A 21893-nucleotide genomic window follows, 5' to 3' on the forward strand; every position below is an offset into this window, starting at 1 on the left:
GTCATGATCTTAGGTTTCTGAATGTTGAGCTTTAAGCCAACTTTTTCATTCTCCTCTTTCACTTTCATCAAGAGGCTTTTTAGGTCCTCTTCACTTTCTGCCATAAGGGTGGTGTCATCTGCATATCTGAGGTTATTGATATTTCTCCTGTCAATCTTGATTCCAGCTTGTGCTTCTTCCAGCCCAGCGTTTCTCATGATGTACTCTGCATATAAGTTAAATAAGCAGGGTGACAATATACAGCCTTGATGTCCTCCTTTTACTGTTTGGAACCAGTCTGTTGTTCCATGTCCAGTTCTAACTGTTGCTTCCTGACCTGCATACGAATTTCTCAAGAGGCAGATCAGGTGGTCTGGTATTCCCATCTCTTTCAGAATTTTCCACAGTTTATTGTGATCCACAGTCAAAAGCTTTGGCATAGTCAATAAAGCAGAAATAGATGTTTTTCTGGAACTCTCTTGCTTTTTCCATGATCCAGCAGATGTTGGCAATTTGATCTCTGGTTCCTCTGCCTGTTCTAAAACCAGCTTGAACATCTGGAAGTTCACGGTTCACGTATTGCTGAAGCCTGGCTTGAAGAATTTTGAGCATTACTTTATTAGCGTGTGAGAGTGCAATTGTGTGGTAGTTTGAGCATTCTTTGGCATTGCCTTTCTTTGGGGTTGGAATGAAAACTGACTTATTTCAAAATAAACATGTGTGTCAAATAACTATAATGTGAACCTTAAACCTACCTTTCTTATATGTCAATAATATCTCATACAGCTGGAAAAATATTTGAAGAAAATTCTACTATAATACTGCCATGATGCTCCACTGTATTGCTAGAAGAATTTTCAGTACCATGGACAGGCTTAGGATAAATCATATATTTTCTAACCAAGACTATAGAGAAAATCAAAATTGTAGGGAGAAAAACAATGAGCTGAATTTTATTTCACAAACAAAAAGGTAGTACTAAAATTACACTACTCAGATAACCATTACCATAGGTGAATAAGCAGCAAGGCTGTAAAGATTTTTTGAGGGGATACCACTAATAACCTAGGAGTCATTTCTTCAAATTACAGACCCAGTAACTTGGAGGAAATAATGTAATGTTGAAGCCTTTCAAACTCCTATGTATAGAGTGATGGTAAGCATTTTGGTTAGTCTCATACCTCTGGGACTCACGCCTCTTTTTTTTCAGGCTAATTTTAGAGTCTTAGAGTGTAGTAGAGAAAGTATTGGCTTTGAGGAGACATAGTTTTAGGTTTGAATTTAGGGCTGTACTAGTTCTTTAATTCTCCTCAATACTCTGGCTCTCAGTCTCCTCTGAGACTGTACACCTCGATGACCTGAGATGTTTAACTAGATTACCTCAACGTCCCAATGAAGTTACGATTCATCATAGAGAAGCCGCATTCAGCTTTCGGTGCCTTCTTCTCACTATGTTGCTCAGCGTCTCTTCCAAAAGCAAGAGCAAGTGTTCTGCCAACTAAAGGCTTTTTTTTTTTTTTTTTTTTTGAGGTCTTGTATTCATAGTAGCCAATGTTTGTGGATTGCCGTGGTGAGCTATGGACTCATTTCCTTTGTGACAACAACATCATAAAAATCTTTCTTGCAGCTTGGCATGCCTGTTATAAGTTGTGGCAAGCGTATTAAGCATGTTACTAGAGGTTTTCATTACGTTAGGTGATATTTTGCATCACTAGTGCCAGCATAGCTTGTCACCAAGTACCACAGACCCATATCTACCTCCCCCCAGATCTACCCTAGTCACTCGGACAATTTTATTTTCTGATGAGGATTATTTCAGGCTGCAAAAAAATCCAGTGTTTTCCTCCATGGTTACATGAATCACCTTCTCAATTAAAGCAGACAGATTCAGGAGGCAGCATTGTTGACTCCTGATAGAGAGCAAGCTTTCAACCTGATGAGCTGGAAATGTTGGAGTAGCATTAAAAAAAACAGATGTGCCAAAAATGTCCATAAATGCCTTGCACAGAGATTGATGTATGACTTCTTAAAAATGCTCTTGTATAAATAAACATTCTCAGGCCAAGGGTAGTCATCGTATCTTAATAATCTTATTTTGAATTTATGTTAGACATATCAAGGATAACATAAAATAGAGTACATTGGCTAATGGAAGGTAAAAGATAATATGTGCTGTGGTGTATTTAGAAGATTGTCATATATTCAGTCAGAAGATCCTGGTTATGACCCTCCATGTTCCTCTCATTGTCTGTGTGACCATAAAAGCTACCTAACCAGTATAGCCCCCTAGTTCCTGACCCCTAATATTGGGTTGACTATGCATCCTTTTAAGATGATTTCTCATGTAATAATTCTTGATTTGAATGCTCAGAATGAGACAGCATCTTCTTTCCCCCCTCCCCCAACCCCCTTCGGAGCTTCAAGGCTTTTCCCTCAACCAATTTACTTCTTTTGTATTTCACTATCTTTAAAACACTCCAGCTTTTATAGGTTAGCAAACTAAGATACATAGATTTTATTTTCACATAAATTATATGTATCATCAAAATATCTACTGTCAAAGAATTTGAATTGTCATCTGAAGAATTTAGACAAACACTGAAATAAAAATAATTCCTTTGTGTTTTAGTCCAAATTATTGTGACCCTCCAACTTTATATAGTGATGAATAGAGACACTTCAAGTAGACAATATAAATTTTATCTCTTTTTTCACTTTTAAGCCCATGGCAAAAGAGAGAAGAGATCTCTCTGAAGCTTCTTTTGTAAGGATACTAATCCCATTCATGATCACTCTGCCTTCAAGACCTAAGCACTTCCTAAAAGCCTCATCTCCTAATACCATAATTTTAAATGTTAAGATTTCAACATATGAATTTTAGGAAGACATAAGCATTTAGGCCATAGCATCATGTGTTGAATCTCTAAATTCATAGAGAAACAACAGCAACAATAGTAAAGCTATCAATGATTGTGATATGTTAAAAATTAAAAAAGATGAAAGTTTTACTTCTAAATACTTTGCCATTATGTCCATCAAGATTGGACCACTGTCACATTACTAAGTTGATCTCTCATTAGTACCCAAAGATGCTCCAGCCAAAATGGCAGATTCAGCAGGACACTTCTATAGATATAGCTATGAAGGAGGCAATTCTTTGAAAAGGAAGGTGTCGGCAGAAAAAGGAAGCCAGTTACAGCTGACTTTGATGGGTATTTAATTATTTACACTTTCAAGTAGCTAAGAGAATACGGTTTCTGCCATTTTTTTTCTTTCTCTCTCACAAACCTCAAGTAACTGAGTCAGGAACTTGGGCAATGTAAATTGTCAGGTCTGACTATCTGTCTTGACCTCCTTGCTTTAGAAGCAGCACCTTTTTAAGCCAGCTGAGTACAAGTTGAAAGAAAAATGCCTTAAATGGGCAAGGTTCCCACAGTCAAAGCAGAGCAGAGAATTGAACCAATTATCCAAACAGTTTAGGGAAAGACAAGGAAAGGTTTCTGGACATATCAGCCAAATAGAAAATTAACGCATGAAAAATTGAAAGCATCAATTCTCATCACAGTTTAGCTGTTGCTTTGCAGAAAGCCATACAAATGATGTCCCTGAGTATAAATGGCAAAGAGATAGAAAGTAACTAAATGCCATTCATTTATCCTGCTTGATTCAGACCTACCAGTCTCAAACTTCTTGACCCAGTCAGTCAACTACCAACTTCTGCTTTGCCTCTGAGAATGGCTAGATGCACAAAACTCAACCATTATCTCATCAAGTGATTTAGGGACCTATTTTTGCAGGGAACTGACAGCTGAGTTTTAGTACCATCCCATTCTCACTTTAATTGCCATCCTCTCTGTCATTCCTCTAGGTTCTGCTCCTAAAGGAATGAGCTACGTGACTGCGACTACGCCGAATTAGTCTTGTGACATCTTTTATCTTGATATATGTTTTCAACAATGTGAGTCAGGCCCTTGAGATTGTCTGCCTCTGGTCATGATGTCCCTGAAAACAATCCTGAGCTTCTGTAGTTCTAAAAATAAGAAGGGGGAATGAAGATAGGAAAACAAGAAAGAAAACATCTTCACTTTAACTAGTAGCATAATTCTTAGAACTAGGAGTAGAGTTTTGAGGGGAGGGAAAGAAGAGAGGAGGAAAAAAACCTCTCCCTTTCCCTGGTCTGCTTCAATTTCTCCATGAAAATGTGAAGGGAGTGAGAAGAGGTGTCAAAACGCAGGACAAGAAATCAGTTCAGTTCAGTTCAGTCACTCAGTGATGTCTGACTCTTTGCGACCCCATGGACTGCAGCACGCCAGGCCTCCCTGTCCATCACCAGCTCCTGGAACTTACTCAAACTCATGTCCATTGAGTCAGTGGTTCTATCGAGCCATCTCATCCTCTGTCATCCCCTTCTCCTCATGCCTTCAATCTTTCCCAGCATCAGGGTCTTTTCAAATGAGTCAGTTCTTTGCATCAGGTGGCCAAAGTATTGGAGTTTCAGCTACAACATCAGTCCTTCCAGTGAATATTTAGGACTGATTTCCTTTAGGATGGACCAGTTGGATCTCTTTGCAGTCTGAGGGACTCTCAAGAGTCTTCTCCAACACCACAGTTCAAAAGCATCAATCCTTCGGTGCTCAGCTTTCTTCACAGTCCAACTCTCACATCCATACATAATTACTGGAAAAGCCATAGCTTTGACTAGATGGGCTTTTGTTGGCAAAGTAATATCTCTGCTTTTTAATATGCTGTATAAGTTTATAATAGCTTTTCTTCCAAGGAGTAAGCGTCTTTTAATTTCATGCCTTCAGTCATCATCTGCAGTGATTTTGGAGTACAAAAAAATAAAGTCTGTCACTGTTTCCACTGTTTCTCCATCTATTTGCCATGAAGTGATGGGACCAGATGCCATGATCTTAGTTTTTGGAATGTTCAACTTTAAGCCAACTTTTTCACTCTCTTCTTTCACTTTCATCAAGAGGCTCTTTAGTTCTTCTTCACTTTCTGCCATAAGGGTGGTGTCATCCGCATATCTGAGATTATTGATATTTCTCCCGACAATCTGATTCAAGCTTGTGCTTCTTCCAGCCCAGCATTTCTCATGATGTACTCTGCATATAAGTTAAATAAGCAGGGTGACAATATACAGCCTTGGCATACTGCTTTTCTTATTTGGGACCAATCTGTTGTTCCATGTCCAGGTTTAACTGTTGCTTTCTGACCTGCATACAGATTTCTCAGGAGGCAGGTTAGGTGATCTGGTATTCCCATCTCCTTCAGAATTTTCCACAGTTTATTGTGATCCACACAGTCAAAGGTTTTTGCATAGTCAATAAAGCAGAAATAGATGTTTTTCTGGAACTCTCTCACTTTTTCGATGATCCATATTTTACACTTAAATATGTATATATGTAAATTAAATATATAAAATATATTCCTTGTATACACTTATTATAGCAAAATATACATGCAAATAAGTGTGTATTACATACAAGCTATATATATATATATATATATATATAGAGAGAGAGAGAGAGAGAGAGAGAGAGAGAGAATATATACCTTAAAAACACACATGGACACATAATGAGTGTCTGTTATTATTTTGTATTTACTATCCTTTGATACAGATAGAAAGAGATAGGGAGCATATAGTATAGTGATTAGAGTTATAGACTCTGAAGGAGGTCACCTTTGGCAATTTATTCACCCTTTAAAAGACTTTGCCTCCTTATTTGTAAAATTGAGATGATACTAGTATTCACAGGGTCATTACAAAGATTAAATGATCTTGTAACTATAAATTATTGGGTATAATAACTAACATATATTAAGAGTTTAATGACTATAAGCTTCTTTCTTTATTATCATTTTAAATGTTATTATTTTTAGACCAATTTAAATAAATATTTGACCTGTTATTATTAGTATTAACCTTCGTTTTAGTATTAAATCAAGCACTCAGGGAACTTTTTCTAACACAGATTATGTGTTATTATATTGCTTATTGTATGTGGTATAAAACTGACTATTGCAATTTGAACTATGGCCACCGATTATTCTAAATATCCTAAAAATTAGAATTTAGGCATTTACCTCTAAAGTTCTTCTTTGAGTATTTTCTGCAATGTTTTCTCTTTTGCTTTGGAATTCCTAGGCTCTGCCTTGCGCTTGTGTCTTGTGGAGCTGGGCACCCATTATTAGTACAACCAAGTTTCTGTGTAGTAACAGAAGATGGCAGTTTGCTAGAAGAGGGCTTCAGATTAATTTCTAAATGGCAAGGCTACCGCTGCACTGTCCGTCATTGTCAGACACTCCATTCTTCCTATGTGACCTGGAAAAGCAATAAATGCTTCTAGCAAGAAAACCGCCTTCTGAAACCCACATCTTTAAAAATAGACTCTAAACAGACAACTCTCAATAAGCCTGCCTTTATCTCAATCTATTAGCCTTCTACCAGGTTGTTCATTAACTGTCCCTTCTTCACATCTTAGTTAGATGCACTATGAAATTTGCTTTCTTTAATTCACTGTTAAAAAGAAAACATTGCCTTGAGATATCCTTTCAAAAGAATATGGTCTTTATCTCAATCAACTTTTGTCCATTCCAATGATACGGGGTTGTAGCTATCTTATATCTTTCTGTGTCCTTGTATTTAGATCAGTCTCTACATGTTAATTTCAATGAAGAAGGTGAATTTTGCAGGTAGCTCATATTTCTAAATAGTCACATTTCACAGACCATTTGGTCTGTAGATTTGTGCCATTTTTTAATTGAAAAAAAATCTTTGTATAAATTTGATCAGACAACAATGTGTGGCTTTTATTTCTCAGACTCAGTGTGGTCTGAATCTTGCTATTTTATCATATATTCCATTTTGACTATAGGAGGTCTAAAAACCATTCTCCAGGGTGTGAAACTGTTCACACTGACAACTCGCTTAAAATTTGGCTTTTTTATTCAGGATGACCTTTACCCAGCACAGTAACCTCCAAAAGCCTCAATTTTCTCATTGGTGAAACGGGGATAATAATATTATCTACCCTAGAGAGTTGCTGTGAGGATGAAATGTACAATTTTGGTTATGTGGGTGGCCACGTTCCACACCTTAGGAGAGGGTCCAGAACATGTTTTCTGTCATTTTTCATTTTTAATACCTTAGAAATGTGAAGTAAGATCTCTTCACAAAGGATGTGATGGTTCTACAGAGGCTGAGGGCCAGATAAGTAAGTCCAACATTGCTTTCCCAGGAAGCACATTTAAAGTAGGGTTATATGTTAATAAATACACCAGGCTTTTGAACTTGCTACCCAGGCCCAGGACAGACTTTTAGCCCTGAGGATGTGCTGACTATAGTGGAAATGATAAATATCAGACATCCTTAGTGGGGAAATCACAATTCAAATTCGTATATATTGACAAGAGTCTGGAGCCTGAGAAAACAGCTCTATGGATGGCATATGTTGATTGCCAGAAGGAAAAGAATGACCCTTGACTTACTGTGCTTAATGCTAAATATTCTACATAGTAAATGATGAAAAATCTTAGGAATAAACAATCTCAACCTTTTCTGTCAAATGTCTAAATAGTAAGGAGTGACTACAAAATGCAAATGTCTATGTCTACAGATAAACAAATACAAAATACTAGATGAAAGCATATAATATATCATCAGATACACAGTTTTATTTAGCTGAACTGTAATGTATACCAGATGGCCAACAGACAACTCTCAGCTGATTTAAGGCAATAGACATGCTTTTTCTAGGCCTACACAGTGTTGGAGGAGACAGTATCTTAAAAATTGTGAATTATTTTTGAACATTGGGGAAATAAGACATTTTATATAAAATAAAAAAAAAAAACATGTAAATGTCATTTAAAAATATGTGGCAAATAAAGGAGTAGCACAATACAGCCCCATGGTAATGGAACAGGTTTTCATCTTGAATGTGGTGATGGTTATACAGAGCTACACTTGTGGTAAAAATATATAAAACTATACATATCCTGATATGAGCACTGTAAAGCTGGTAAAATTCAAATAATTTTCTGTGCATTACACCAGTGTTGATTTCCTGGGTTTGATAGGGAATTATAGATGCTCTATTGGGGGAGGCTGAGAAATTGGGGCACTAGACCTAATGCAAAGAAATAGAGGAAAACAGCAGAATGGAAAAGACTAGAGATCTCTTCAAGAAAATTAGAGACACCAAGGGAATATTTCATGCAAAGATGGGCTCGATAAAGGACAGAAATGGTATGGACCTAACAGAAGCAGAAGATATTAAGAAGAGGTGACAAGAATACACAGAAGAACTGTACAAAAAAGATCTTCCCGACCAAGATAATCACAATGGTATGATCACTCACCTAGAGTCAGACATCCTGGAATGTGAAGTCAAGTGGGCCTTAGAAAGCATCACTACAAACAAAGCTAGTGGAGGTGATGGAATTCCAGTGGAGCTATTTCAAATCCTGAAAGATGATGCTGTAAAAGTGCTGCACTCAATATGCCAGCAAATTTGGAAAACTCAGCAGTGGCCACAGGACTGGAAAAGGTCAGTTTTCATTCCAATCCCAAAGAAAGGCAATGCCAAAGAATGCTCAAACTAAAGCACAATGCACTCATCTCACACGCTAGTAAAGTGATGCTTAAAATTCTCCAATCCGAGCTTCAGCAATATGTAAACTGTGAACTTCCAGATGTTCAAGCTGGTTTTAGAAAAGGCAGAGGAACCAGAGATCAAATTGCTGACATCCACTGGATCATCGAAAAAGTAAGAGAGTTCCATAAAAACATCTATTTCTGCTTTATTGACTATGCCAAAGCCTTTGACTGTGTGGATCACAATAAACTGTGGAAAATTCTGAATGAGATGGGAATACCAGACCACCTCACCTGCCTCTTGAGAAACCTATATGCAGGTCAGGAAGCAACAGTTAGAACTGGATATGAAACAACAGACTGATTCCAGATAGGAAAAGGAGTATGTCAAGGCTGTATATTGTCACCCTGCTTCTTTAGCTTATATGCAAAGTACATCATGAGAAATGCTGGGCTGGATGAAGCAGAAGCTGGAATCAAGATTGCCGGGCAAAATACCAATAACCTCAGATATGCAGATGATATCACCCTTATGGCAGAAAGTGAAGAAGAGCTAAAGAGCCTCTTGATGAAAGTAAAAGCAGAGAATGAAAAAGTTGGCTTAAAACTCAACATTTTGAAAACTAAGATCATGGCATCCAATCCTATCACTTCATGGCAAATAGATGGGGAAACAGTGGAAATAGTGACTGACTTTATTTTTCTGGGCTCCAAAATCACTGCAGATGGTGATCGCAGCCATGAAGTTGGAAGACGCTTGCTCCTTGGAAGGAAAGTTATGACCAACCTAGACAGCATATTGAAAATCAGAGACGTACTTTGTCACCAAAAGTCCGTCTAGCCAAGGCTATGTTTTTTCCAGTGGTCAGGTATGGATGTGAGAGTTGGACTATAAAGAAAGGTGAGCACTGAAGAATTGATGCTTTTGAAGTGTGGTGTTGGAGAAGACTCTTGAGAGTCCCTTGGACTGCAAGGAGATCCAACCAGTCCATCCTAAAGGAGATCAGTCCTGAATATTCATTGCAAGGACTGATGTTGAAGCTGAAACTCCAATACTTTGGCCACCTGGTGTGAAGAGCTGACTTATTTGAAAAGACCTTGATGCTGGGAAAGATTGAGGACAGGAGGAGAAAGGGATGGCAGAGGATGAGATGGCTGGATGGCATCACTGTCTCAATGGACATGGGTTTGGGTGGACTCCGGGAGTTGGTGATGGACAGGGAGGCCTGGCGGGCTGCAGTTCATGGGGTCACAAAAAGTCACATGACTGAGCAACTGAACTGAACTGAGACCTCTCTGTACCTTTTTTAAAAACAATTTCTCTGGTGTCTATAATTATTTTAAAATAAGAAAGTTAAGAAAATATATGCAAAGCAAGAGACTCTGGCAATGTATTTCCATATGGTGATAATTTGGAATTATATAGCAGGAATTACATATTTATACAATGCTTAGATGGAAACCAAGAAGAAAGAAAGAAGGGCTACAGGAAGGAAAGAGGAAGAGAGGGAGGGAAGGAGGAGGCGACATAAGAAAGGAAAAAGAATGTATAAATTCTAAAGATACAGAAAAATTATATGTTTGTGTGTGCTGGGTTGTGCTCAATGCTTCAGTTATGTCTGACTCTGCGACCCATATAATGTAGCCCACCAGGCTCCTCTGTCTATGGGATTCTCCAGGCAAGAATACTGGAGTGGGTAGCCATACCCTCCTCCAGGGGATCTTCCCGACCCAGGAATCGAACCCATATCTCTGGTGTCTCCTGCATTGCAGGCAGGTTCTTTACCCACTGAGCCACCCGGGAAGCCCATATATATATATAGATCCATGTAAATAAAATGAAAAACAACTGATTACTTCAAAAGAAGACAGGAAAGAAAAGCAAAATAGAATTGACCAATAGAATAAAAAGATGCGCAAAATATAATGTTACAGTGAATCAAAATAATAAGATTGCAAGATAAATAGATTATATCAGAATGAATATACAAATATAGATTTAAGCCACTAGTAAGACACATCTCTAAAATGTAAGAAGATAAAAATATTTGAAGTTAAATTATGGAAAAGTTATTCTAAGCATATATTAACCAAAATAAGGTGCTGGACCCTTATTAATTTAGATTTTACAGTAACTACATAAAATCATTCTTTTAGTTCACCAAATATTATGTTAATTTTTATGTACCTAAGTTGCTTTACCATATTTAAAGCAATTTGACAAAAATCAGAAGAAGAAATGTACAAATCTCCTATCTGAGGGAAACAATTTATTTTACCTGTTTTTGTAAGTGGTAAATCAAGTAGATGAAAATGAGAAAATAAAAGGAGTATTTGAACATCCTGTGAATATGCCTAGTTAATAGATAGATATAAAACCTATATCTGGTTAAAGGATATACATTTTTAAATGTACATATGGAACATTTGAGAAAACTCCTTGGAAGGAAAGTTATAACCAACCTAGATAGCCTATTCAAAAGCAGAGACATTACTTTGCCAACAAAGGTCCGTCTAGTCAAGGCTATGGTTTTTCCAGTGGTCATGTATGGATGTGAGAATAGGACTGTGAAGAAAGCTGAGCACCGAAGAATTGATGCTTTTGAACTGTGGTGTTGGAGAAGACTCTTGAGAGTCCCTTGGACTGCAAGGAGATCCAACCAGTCCATTCTAGGGGAGATCAGTCCTGGGTGTTCTTTGGAAGAAATGATGCTGAAGCTGAAACTTCAGTATTTTGGCCATCTTATGCGAAGAGTTGACTCATTGGAAAAGACTGATGCTGGGAGGGATTGGGGGCAGGAGGAGAAGTGGACAACAGAGGATGAGATGGCTGGATGGCATCACCAACTCGATGGATGTGAGTTTGAGTGAACTTCAGAAGACAGTGATGGACAGGGAGGCCTAGCGTGCTGCAATTCATGGGGTCGCAAATAGTCAGACATGACTGAGCGACTGAACTGAACTGAACTGAGCAATCTATTAGACCACAAATTTTAAACAATTGATGTCATTAGACCAAATGATTGGTCAATGGATACATGTAGTATGACACCACATATGTAAATTTTAAAACATGAAGAAACAATTATATTTCTTATATAAAGGTACATAATTAGTTAATAAGTACTTACAGAAATGCAAGGATCTAGTAAGAGCCAAAATGAATATAATGAACATGACTGGCGGTAGGAAGGTAAGGAAAGAAAGGAGTATAAGAAGGGAAGTTTGGGAACTTAAGAGTCTCTAAAAGAATTTGAGACTTTTTACGTCTAAAATTAAGTCATGAGTGCATAAGTTTTACTTTAGTATTTTTATTCCTTCTATTATGTCTGCAATATTTCACAGTGCATTTGAAAACAACCAAACTGTTCTGTTCCCTGGCTCACCACTGACCCACTGCTTCCTACTCTGAGTCTGAGCAAAATTAGACTGACTTTTCAGACTGTTGCTTTTCCCTAAAGTAATTCTAAAAGAAAAGAAAATACTTGTTTTTAAAATTCATTTATTTTTAATAGTAACACTAAACACTCACTTATTTTACCCTCTAGCAGTCTGTAGATATTTGAATTTATAGACATTAATCTGTACTAGTACAAAGGAGATATCCTATGGACGCTTCTTCTTATTATTATTAAGAACACAGGATAATTCTCTGCATTCAGGCTTGGAAAGTTGTTAAATAATTATTCAAGATCAGTGTAAAAACAGAACACTTAACGCAGAGATCTCTAAAGCCACAGATCAGACATGAGGTTTGTAAGGTTTCTAAACTGCTTTGAACCCCTTTGGAATGAGAGTAGAGTTGCTGCTGCTCAAGGAACTATAATTATTTTTGTTTATAATTAACACTGACTCATTAGTAAGTGTTATACTTCAAATTTATTCTCTCTGGCATGGCAAATTAGAACCAATATTGAATAAATTAAGACAATAATAAAAGAAACCACGTTTAAAGCAAGCAGAAACTTTGGTGGACAGATATTATTGTACTCATTATAGAGTGTGTTCATTACAGAAAGGCATCGTATTCAATGTGACACTGTAGAATACATTTTGATCACCAAATAGCTTCTTCGGCCTGAGAAGTATGTGCAAAGGCTAGCTACTTTAACAAACATTTGGGGAGAAGTTGCTATCAAATCAAACACTAAGATATGATACTTGCATCTATGAATTCAACTCAAGTGAGATATACACATGAATATTTACTTAGGTAGGAGTTACAAGTGCCACAACTTATGTATATTGTTGACAAAATGGTTGGTGGATTTTTGGTAGGAAACTAGAACATTTATTATTCGTACATCATGGTAGTACCAACACTTACCTATTGCAACTTTAGCAAGTGGATATCATTAAGGCAGTGTTGGTTGTGATACAGTTCAAGGTAGCCAAGTATGCACATATAGTCCATTTATCACCTCAAATTTCATGAAATAACAGTGAAAAAGCATATCATAAACATTGACCAGCTTAGATTGGTTTTGCTTTTTTTAAATATGTTGTTGACTAATCAAAATGCATATTATTTTAGAAAGCCAGCTCTGCATTTGTGCAAGATGAGAACCCATGTATCTAGGATGATCCTGGAACCAAGCATCTTCAGTCTATGGAACTCAAGGAACTAGAAATGTTGCCACCAGAGCCTTTTACAAAATGAGAAGTCCTTCAATAAGGAAAATCTGGCTTCTTGAGGCATGAGTAGTTATATGGACTAAATCAAAACCGGCCAGTCAGTTTCCAAGTTTGAAATTCCCCCCAACCCCTTAAATTTTTCCCTGAACCTGAATCAAGGAGACACATTTGAGAGCCTTGCCTCCTGTGTCCGAACCAGTTGCCCTCGTAATAAAACTCTTTCTTTTCTAAAAAGATCGTGCCATAGTGTTGGCTTCTATGCACATCAGGCAGTGAGCCTTTGCATAGTAACAGCAGTGAAGCTGTATAAAAGGAAATGAATTTGTAACTGCTCTTATGATATGAGGGTTTCATCAATGGATTAGAAACTTTGAAACCTGTGTGAAAAGTTGGACTATAAACCATAGCAGAGGAGTCTAGTAGCATTCTAGAAATACAGATTGGAGGAGACTGCAGCAGAAAGAGAAAACATATATCTCAGCAAAGTCTGAGGGAGTTTGCAAGCTTAGAGAACAGAGGTGGACTACAAACCAGAGTTGTCCATTTATGGTATTCATAACATCAAAGGCGAATGACTACATTCTCCCACAGTGCATATTTCATGAGATAAGCCCCTAGATGAAGACTGGAGATCTGCTTTCTAAAGAAATTGAGCAACCTACATTGCTCAATGTAGATTAAGGGGCAAGGACTTGAATCAGGCATCTTACTTTGGCATACGACAGGTGGTTACTGTATGCCTGCATGCTTCCCACTCATAAAGGGCACACTGCATGTGTCCACTGACATGTCCCTATCTGTGAAATTGAACTTCTGGTCAATTCTTCTACATAGGGGAACAGAGAACTACACAACAGCATAGGAAACCAGGGTCAATGAAAGAAAGGAAAAGTGTTAGTCATGACTGTGCAGTCATGTCCGACTCCTTGCAACTCCAAGGACCTGCCAGGCTCCTCTCCGTGGGATTCTCCAGGCAAGAATACTGGAGTGGGTGGCCATTCCCTTCTCCAGGGGATCTTCCAAACCCTGGGATCAAACCTGGGTCTCCTGCATTGCAGGCAGAATCTTTACTATCTGATCCACCAGGGAAGATCATGTTTAATACACATTCCTCAAAGGATAGATAGCTATCCTGCGAGAACAAAATATGACCAGAAATTTTCAGGAACCCAAAAATGGAGAGCTTCATGGTGAACACATAGGAAAAATGATGCCAAAGGAAACAAAATTCAAGGATCAGAAAAATGCCTTTTAAAATCAATAGCTAAATCCCTAAATTTCAGAAAAGTATGCATTCAACAAAACAATATCAAGTTTCCATTAAAAAAAGTTATCAGAGAATAATAAAGTACTATGAAAAATGTTATAAAATAAAATCAAAGTTATGAATCAAAAGATAGAGCAAAAAGTCAAAAAAAGCAAGAAATTATGAGAGACATTAGAGATACGTAGCCTTGGATTCCTTTATGTATCTAGTAAATATTTTAGAGATAATAAACAGAAAAAATGGAGGTGAGACAATAGTCAAAAAACTAATTAAGATTATTTCATAGCACTTAAGACCAAATAACAGATTGAGAAGACCCAAGGACTTCCTGGAACAGTGGATAAAAAAGTCCTATTGCCAAGATACATTCTTATGAAATTTCAGAACATTGAAGATGAAGAGATGATCTTGAAAGTGGTTGTGGAAAAATACCAATTTATAGGCAAAGGAACACACATCAGATTTGCATTAGAAAACTAAGGCAAAGAGGAAACTTATGTTTTTGTCAAAGTATCAGTAATGTGTGAGGAAAAAAACTTGTTTTCAGATCTGTCAGGTATACTCTGAAGTAAAAATAAAATAAAAATCAAGAGAGAAAAATGCACAGGATTTTAAAAATGCACTTAATTTAGAATGTCAGAATGAAATCCATGCTACATAATTAAGATAAACTAGTCCTAACTGAAATAGGAAGTCAGAGCCTTTATTTTAACAAATATTATGATTAAGGACTTGGATGACCTTGCTGCTGCTGCTGCTAAGTCACTTCAGTCGTGTCCGACTTTGTGCGATCCCATAGACGGCAGCCCACCAGGCTCCACCGTCCCTGGGATTCTCCAGGCAAGAATACTGGAGTGGGTTGCCATTTCCTTTTCATCTAAGGATGACCTTAGAGTCAGGCTAAAGGCATATTCTTCTATAGATGAGCAAAATGAACGGCAATTCAAATCCTCTAGGAAGACAAAAAAAAAAAAAATCCTTAAAAACCATAACCTAAATTTAAACTAAATTTATTCATGATTTTGGTTAGTTGGTATAAGCTATCTGACTCTGACATTGTTCTTCAAGCTATAACGCAGTTATTCACAGGCATGTTTTGAGCACAGTGTCTGCGTAGGTAGCTGCCCAAACTAGAAGTACTTTTCAACCAAGTCTTTCAAGAGAGCATACACGGGTAGTATATTATGAGTTCAGAAGTAACTTGGCAACAATTGAAAACAAGATGGGAAGACGAATATGAACAAGGGAACAGAGGAGTGAATCAATATCCATCTATTAGGTTAGATCTTTCTGTATACTAGCCATTGGAGATACAGTGTTAGATAAGAAATGACTATATCCTAAACAATTTACTATTGGTGGAGACAGATCAGCAAGACACAGCAATGCAATGCCAGAAGTGCCACTATTTGATATTTTGAGTGGTGAAAGTAGCTAAACAGGGAGAGAAGGGGCTGGTGTGTGTGAAAACATGAGGAAAACTGAATATTTGCACAGTCACTGAGCAGTAAAAGGGATAAGTCATTAAAGCATCGTGAGTGATGGTCTAGTAGTGTGAGCTCTGTCCTTGCCTGAAGTAAAGATACTGATAATCTAAAGCCCTTGAAATTATCGAACATGTTATTCAAGTGTAATACGATGGAAATAAACGACAGGAGGAATATCATTTACCATGGCTAGGGTTTGGTGGAAAGCACAGAAATGGAAATCCAGGAGGCACTTGACTTTCTGAGACTCATTTGCTCTCTCTCTGTAACATTTGAGTTATCTATTGTGTTGAAGGAGGAAACAGACAGAACAGGCTCCATCCTGAAAGCAGGACTCCATCTTGGGCTGGACTGTGAACTTTGCGCTATATGCCCAGTATCCATGGAAACGACACACCAACTGGAAAACCAGACCCCCTTGGATGGAAGAGCCCCAGGGCTCATACCTAGACTCTCTCTCTCTATCGCCTAAAAGAATACCCTAATTATCTGTGTAACCAAATAAATCATAAAAATCATATGCCTATTCAGATATGACCACAGGCCTATTGATAATTGTCCATTATTAACTATCTAGGCTTAAGGCATACGAATCATGGGTTAACTTTGACTGTATCTTTCTTTTCTTTCATTCAGACTAGTTTCAGAGAATTTGGGGAGGTGGATTTGAGCATGTACACTCAATATAAGGTTTTCACAAAAACTGGTCAGAGTCCATGCTAAGAGAAGACTCTGCCTTGGGCCCGCCGGTGTAATAAACTGCACTCCACTCTGCACTGTCCTTCTGAGTGAGTTTGTTTCCCAGAATGCGTGGCTACAACAGTATCATCTTTTACTCAAATCACTGTTGATAGTTCATAATTCAAAACTTGGGGGAACATAAAATTGAATTAGGGTTTATAGAACACTGCTTCACAAGTATTAAGGTTCTTCCTTTTCATCACTATTTTTTTAAATTGTTGTCATTATCACAGAAGCAGAAATAATCCTGAATACATAATATGCTAAGTTAGGCAAATGATCTAGTTACTCTGATATCTATAATCAATAGGCTTCAATTATATAAAGATGTTCATTTTGTTAGTTTCCCTTTATTTAATCAGTAGGATAAAATTCTGGTTCAGTTACACATTTCAGATAATACAAAACAGATCAAACTTCTAGTGGTCTATAACAGATGGACTTAGTCATCATGCAAATGTCTGTTTCTTCTCTAATATTTTCATTTAAGAAATGTACCCATATCCTTTGCAAAAATAAACCGGAAGGTGTTCTCTGTGTACTTTGCTGCTGCTGCTGCTAAGTCTCTTCAGTCGTGTCCGACTCTGTGCGACCCCATAGACGGCAGCCCACCAGGCTCCCCCGTCCCTGAGATTCTCCAGGCAAGAACACTGGAGTGGGTTGCCATTTCCTTCTCCAATGCATGAAAGTGAAAAGTAAAAGTGAAGTCGCTCAGTCGTGTCTGACTCTTAGCGACCCCATGAACTGCAGCCCACCAGGCTCCTCTGTCCATGGGATTTTCCAGGCAAGAGTACTGGAGTGGGGTGCCATGTTTCCCCAAAGGTTCATGATTTAAATTTTAAAAAATTGAGTTTTTAATTTTCATTCTGATAATGCTGAATATTCTAATTCCATGGTGTTTGTTAAATCTCTTTATTTCCATATATTCTCTAAAGGCTTTCTCTCTTTTCTTCTTCTCATCTTCCCCCTTCTTTTCCCTCTTTCTCTCTCCTCCCCTCTCTCCTCTCTTTCTTTATTTCTTTAATTTTCTCTTAACACTGTTGGGAAAAGTCACCTTTCCTCTACTTTAGCTTTAGTTTGAGAAACTGGAGATCTACCTTTATGACTGGATGCTAAACACTAACTTCTGGCTTTATATGATATTAGCTTTATCTATTTAAATATTCATACATAGCTATTTGAATATTCTGACAGATCAATCCAAAGACCAAAGATCAGCATGAGGTTAATTAAATTTGGAAGTGAACTGTGGATGAAAATATTCTAGACCGCATACATTTTACTTGGACCCAGAAGATATATATGTTGTTTCTGTATACAATATTACATTCACTATGGCATATTATGGTATATTTCAGTTCAGTTCAGTTGCTCAGTCAGGTTCGACTCTTTGTGACCCCATGGACTGCAGCACGCCAGGCCTCCCTGTCCATCACCAACTCTGAATTTGCTCAAACTTGTCCATTGAGTCAGTGATGCCATCCAACCATCTCATCCTCTGTCATCCCCTTCTCCTCCTGCCTTCACTCTTTCCCAGCATCAGGGTCTTTCCAAGTGATATTGGTAGTCAGCTATTCTCACTCTGATGGCTTCAAAGAACAGAAAGATAGTATGGGGAAAAAAATGTGCATTTTTTTTCAGGATAATATGAAAAACTCATGTTTTATCAACTATCCAATCCCAAAATAATTGCTGCTTAAGTTATTAAGTATTTTGTTTGTATCACTTCATTAATTATCAATTTGCATTGTATCAAGTGGTTTTAACTCCTTTAGTAGATTCCAAGTGGGCCATTAGGCTATTCAGTTCTGGTTAGTTTTGAATTTATTCATGCGAAGAAAATGCAATAGAAAGATTTCCTGAAGGAAGTCTTGTTTGGAATTCAGTGTTTAAGCAATAAAAAGAAAAAAGTGATCAACATCGCTAACTGTGAGAGATCCATGAGTGGTTTACCCTGAAGACCTAGATCCTTAGTAGGTTAGTTCATGTCACTATTGTCTTACAAAATTGTTTTCATACAGAGCACAGATGAGGCTGAGAGGTCTGCTTATTACCATAGTTAAAAAACCCCAAACTCCCCAATGATTGTATGGGGTAAGTTTTTATAGGCAAAATTTGGGTTGAGGGTTTCAGGGTGTATGACTTTCTTCTGATTGTTTGGTGATGAGGTAACAGGACAGAGTTCCAGGAATATGCTCATCCTGAAGATACTATATTCTACTTGGGTGGGGCCTCATTTCCTATAGAAACTCTAAATGACACTCTTATGTATATCCCTTGAGGAGGAACCAGGACTGAGATTTTATTGCTGCAGAATTGTTTCTTGATTGTTCCTCTTTTGTTTCTTCATTCCCCTTTTAGATTAGCAGTTATTTGAATTTGCCCTTGGAACTCTGGGAAAGTTTTAGGAGACTGAATGAAGCCTATTTCCTACAACAAGAAATGGGCAACACAGAAAGCATTTGTACCTGAGAGAGCCTCACAGGGTCCTAATCTGTTTCATCCTCTGTATATGCCTTTGCACAACTTGTTCCTTTTGCTTTTAGAATAACCCTTCCCTACTTCATCTTCCAGTTCATTTCAGTTCAGTTCAGTCACTCAGTCATGTCCAACTCTTTGTGACCTCATGGAGTGCAGCACACCAGGCTTCCCTGTACATTACCAGCTCCTGAAGCTTACTCAAACTCTTGCCCATTGAGTCAGTGATGCCATCCAACTATCTCATCCTCTGTCATCCCCTTCTACTCCTAGCTTCGATCTTTCCCACCACCAGGGTATTTTCAAATGAGTCAGTTCTTCGCATCAGGTGGCCAAAGTATTGGAGTTTCAGCTTCAGCATCAGTCCTTCCAATGAATATTCAGGACTGATTTCCTTTAGGATGGCTGGTTGGATCTCCTTGAAGTCCAAGGAACTCTCAAGAGTCTTCTCCAACACCACAGTTCAAAAGCACTGATTCTTCACCACTCAGCTTTCTTTACAATCCAACGCTCACATCCATACATGACTATTGGAAAAACCACAGCTTTGACTAGACATACTTTTGCTTGGAAAGAAATGTCCCTGCTTTTTAATATGCTGTCTAAGTTGGTCACAGATTTTCTTCCAAAGGAGCAAGCATCTTTTAATTTCACGGCTGCAATCACCATCTGCAGTGATTTTGGAGCCCCAAAAGAGTAAAGTCTCTCACTGTTTCCATTGTTTCCCCATCTATTTGCCATGAAGTGATGGGATTGGATGCCATGGTCTTAGTTTTCTGAATGTTGAGTTTTAAGCCAACTTTTTCACTCTCTTCTTTCCTACTTTCATCAAGAGTCTCTTTAGTTCTTCTTCATTTTCTGTCATAAGGGTGATATCATCTGCGTATCTGAGGTTATTGATCTTTATCCCAGCAATTCTTGATTCCAGCTTGTGCTTCATCTAGCCCAGCATTTCACATGATGTACTCTGTATATAAGTTGAATAAATAAGGTTATAATATACAGCCTTGATGTACTTTCCCGACTTGGAACTCGTTTGTTGTTCTATGTCCAGTTCTAACTGTTGCTTCTTGACCTGCAAACAGATTTCTCAGGAGACAGATCAGGTGATCTGGTATTCCCATCTCTTTCAGAATTTTCCATAGTTTGTTTTGATCCACACAGTCAAAGTCTTTGGCATAATCAATAAAACAGAAGTAGATGTTTTCCTGGAACTCTCTTGCTTTTTCAATGATCCAATGGATGTTGGCAGTTTGATCTCTCTTTACTCTGTCTCTTCTAAATCCAGCTTGAACATCTGAAGTTCACAGTTCATGTACCATTCACATTCTTCATCTTCCAATCTCTCTGTCAAATTCTCCAGGCCAAACCCAGATTTCCCACTATGCATTAATGGTAGGGGCTTCCCAGGTGGTACCAGTGGTAAAGAATCCACATGCCAGTGAAGGAGATGCAAGAGACACAAGTTCAATCCTTGGGTCTGGAAGATCCCCTGGAGGAGGAAATGGCAACCTACTCCAGTACTCTTGCCTGGGAAATCCCATGGACAGAGAAGCCTGGTGGGGTACAGTCCATGGGGCAGCAAAGAGTCAGACATGACTAAGCACACAAACACACATTATCTGTAGGAAAGATTTTCTCCTTCTTTGCAATAGGCTTGAGTATTGAGAACCAAAACTGCTTATACCTACATAATGCTTGGAGGCTGAAACTGAAACTACCTCCCATTGACCCAGCTTTGAGTCTGCATTAAGTGTTGGCCAACTTTTTCTCTGAAGTGCCAGGTATTATATATTACAGGATTTTCAAGCAACATAAGATCTCTGCTGCATACTCTTTTTATTTTTCCTTTCTTATAATCCTTTAAAAGTATAAAGAACTTTCTCAGCTTTGCCCACAGGCCTGGATTTGGCACCCAGGCACAATCTGCAGATCATTGGTCTATATTCACATAATTTTACTTTTCCATTAATTTTATTAACATGATTTTACTATTTCAGGAAGGAGCTTTTCAAAAGAAACAATGATTCTTCAAGGAAAATATCAACAGACAGTTTTTTCCTTAAGATTCTATGAATCTCTTGACTCAAATTTCTTTACTTTGCTTTTTGTATCAATGTTACCCTGTTACAGTATGATTTGTTCCGTCATAGTCAAGCTTTCATCCCCCTTTCCTTACTCTTTCACTCACTCCCCATGAAAGCAGTCCTTTAAACCAAACTTTCATTTCTCAATTTCAATTCTGAATTTCTATCTTTCCTTCCCCACATCAAGACAGGACCAAAGCTCTGTGGAGGAAATGTCTGCACAAAACTCAGCTTGGTCTTATCAAAAGGTTTTTGTGGTGAATTTTGTTTAGGTAGATATTTGGTGCTCTGGCACTTAATATTCAATAGAATGGTTTTGATTTTACTATAATGTCTCTATAGTTTGCTTTTTTAATCATATAAACATGTGTGCTTTGACTTTAAAATTTGGTTTTTCAGAAATAATATATTGATTATATGTTGTTATGGATTGTACACATAGTAAGTGATTAATAAGTTTTGTTTGCCATACAGGAACTTAGTGGATCTTTACTGAGTCACATTTATTCAGTTTAGTCCTTTCCGTTTCTCACGTAGATGTGTGAAAGCATCTTTCCCTTCCATTCATGTAAAACACAAACGGAAAAGGGAAGGTGTTCCAAGAACCATAATTA

Source organism: Bos indicus, chromosome 11 (assembly GCF_029378745.1).
Source record: "Bos indicus isolate NIAB-ARS_2022 breed Sahiwal x Tharparkar chromosome 11, NIAB-ARS_B.indTharparkar_mat_pri_1.0, whole genome shotgun sequence".
Taxonomy (NCBI): domain Eukaryota; kingdom Metazoa; phylum Chordata; class Mammalia; order Artiodactyla; family Bovidae; genus Bos; species Bos indicus.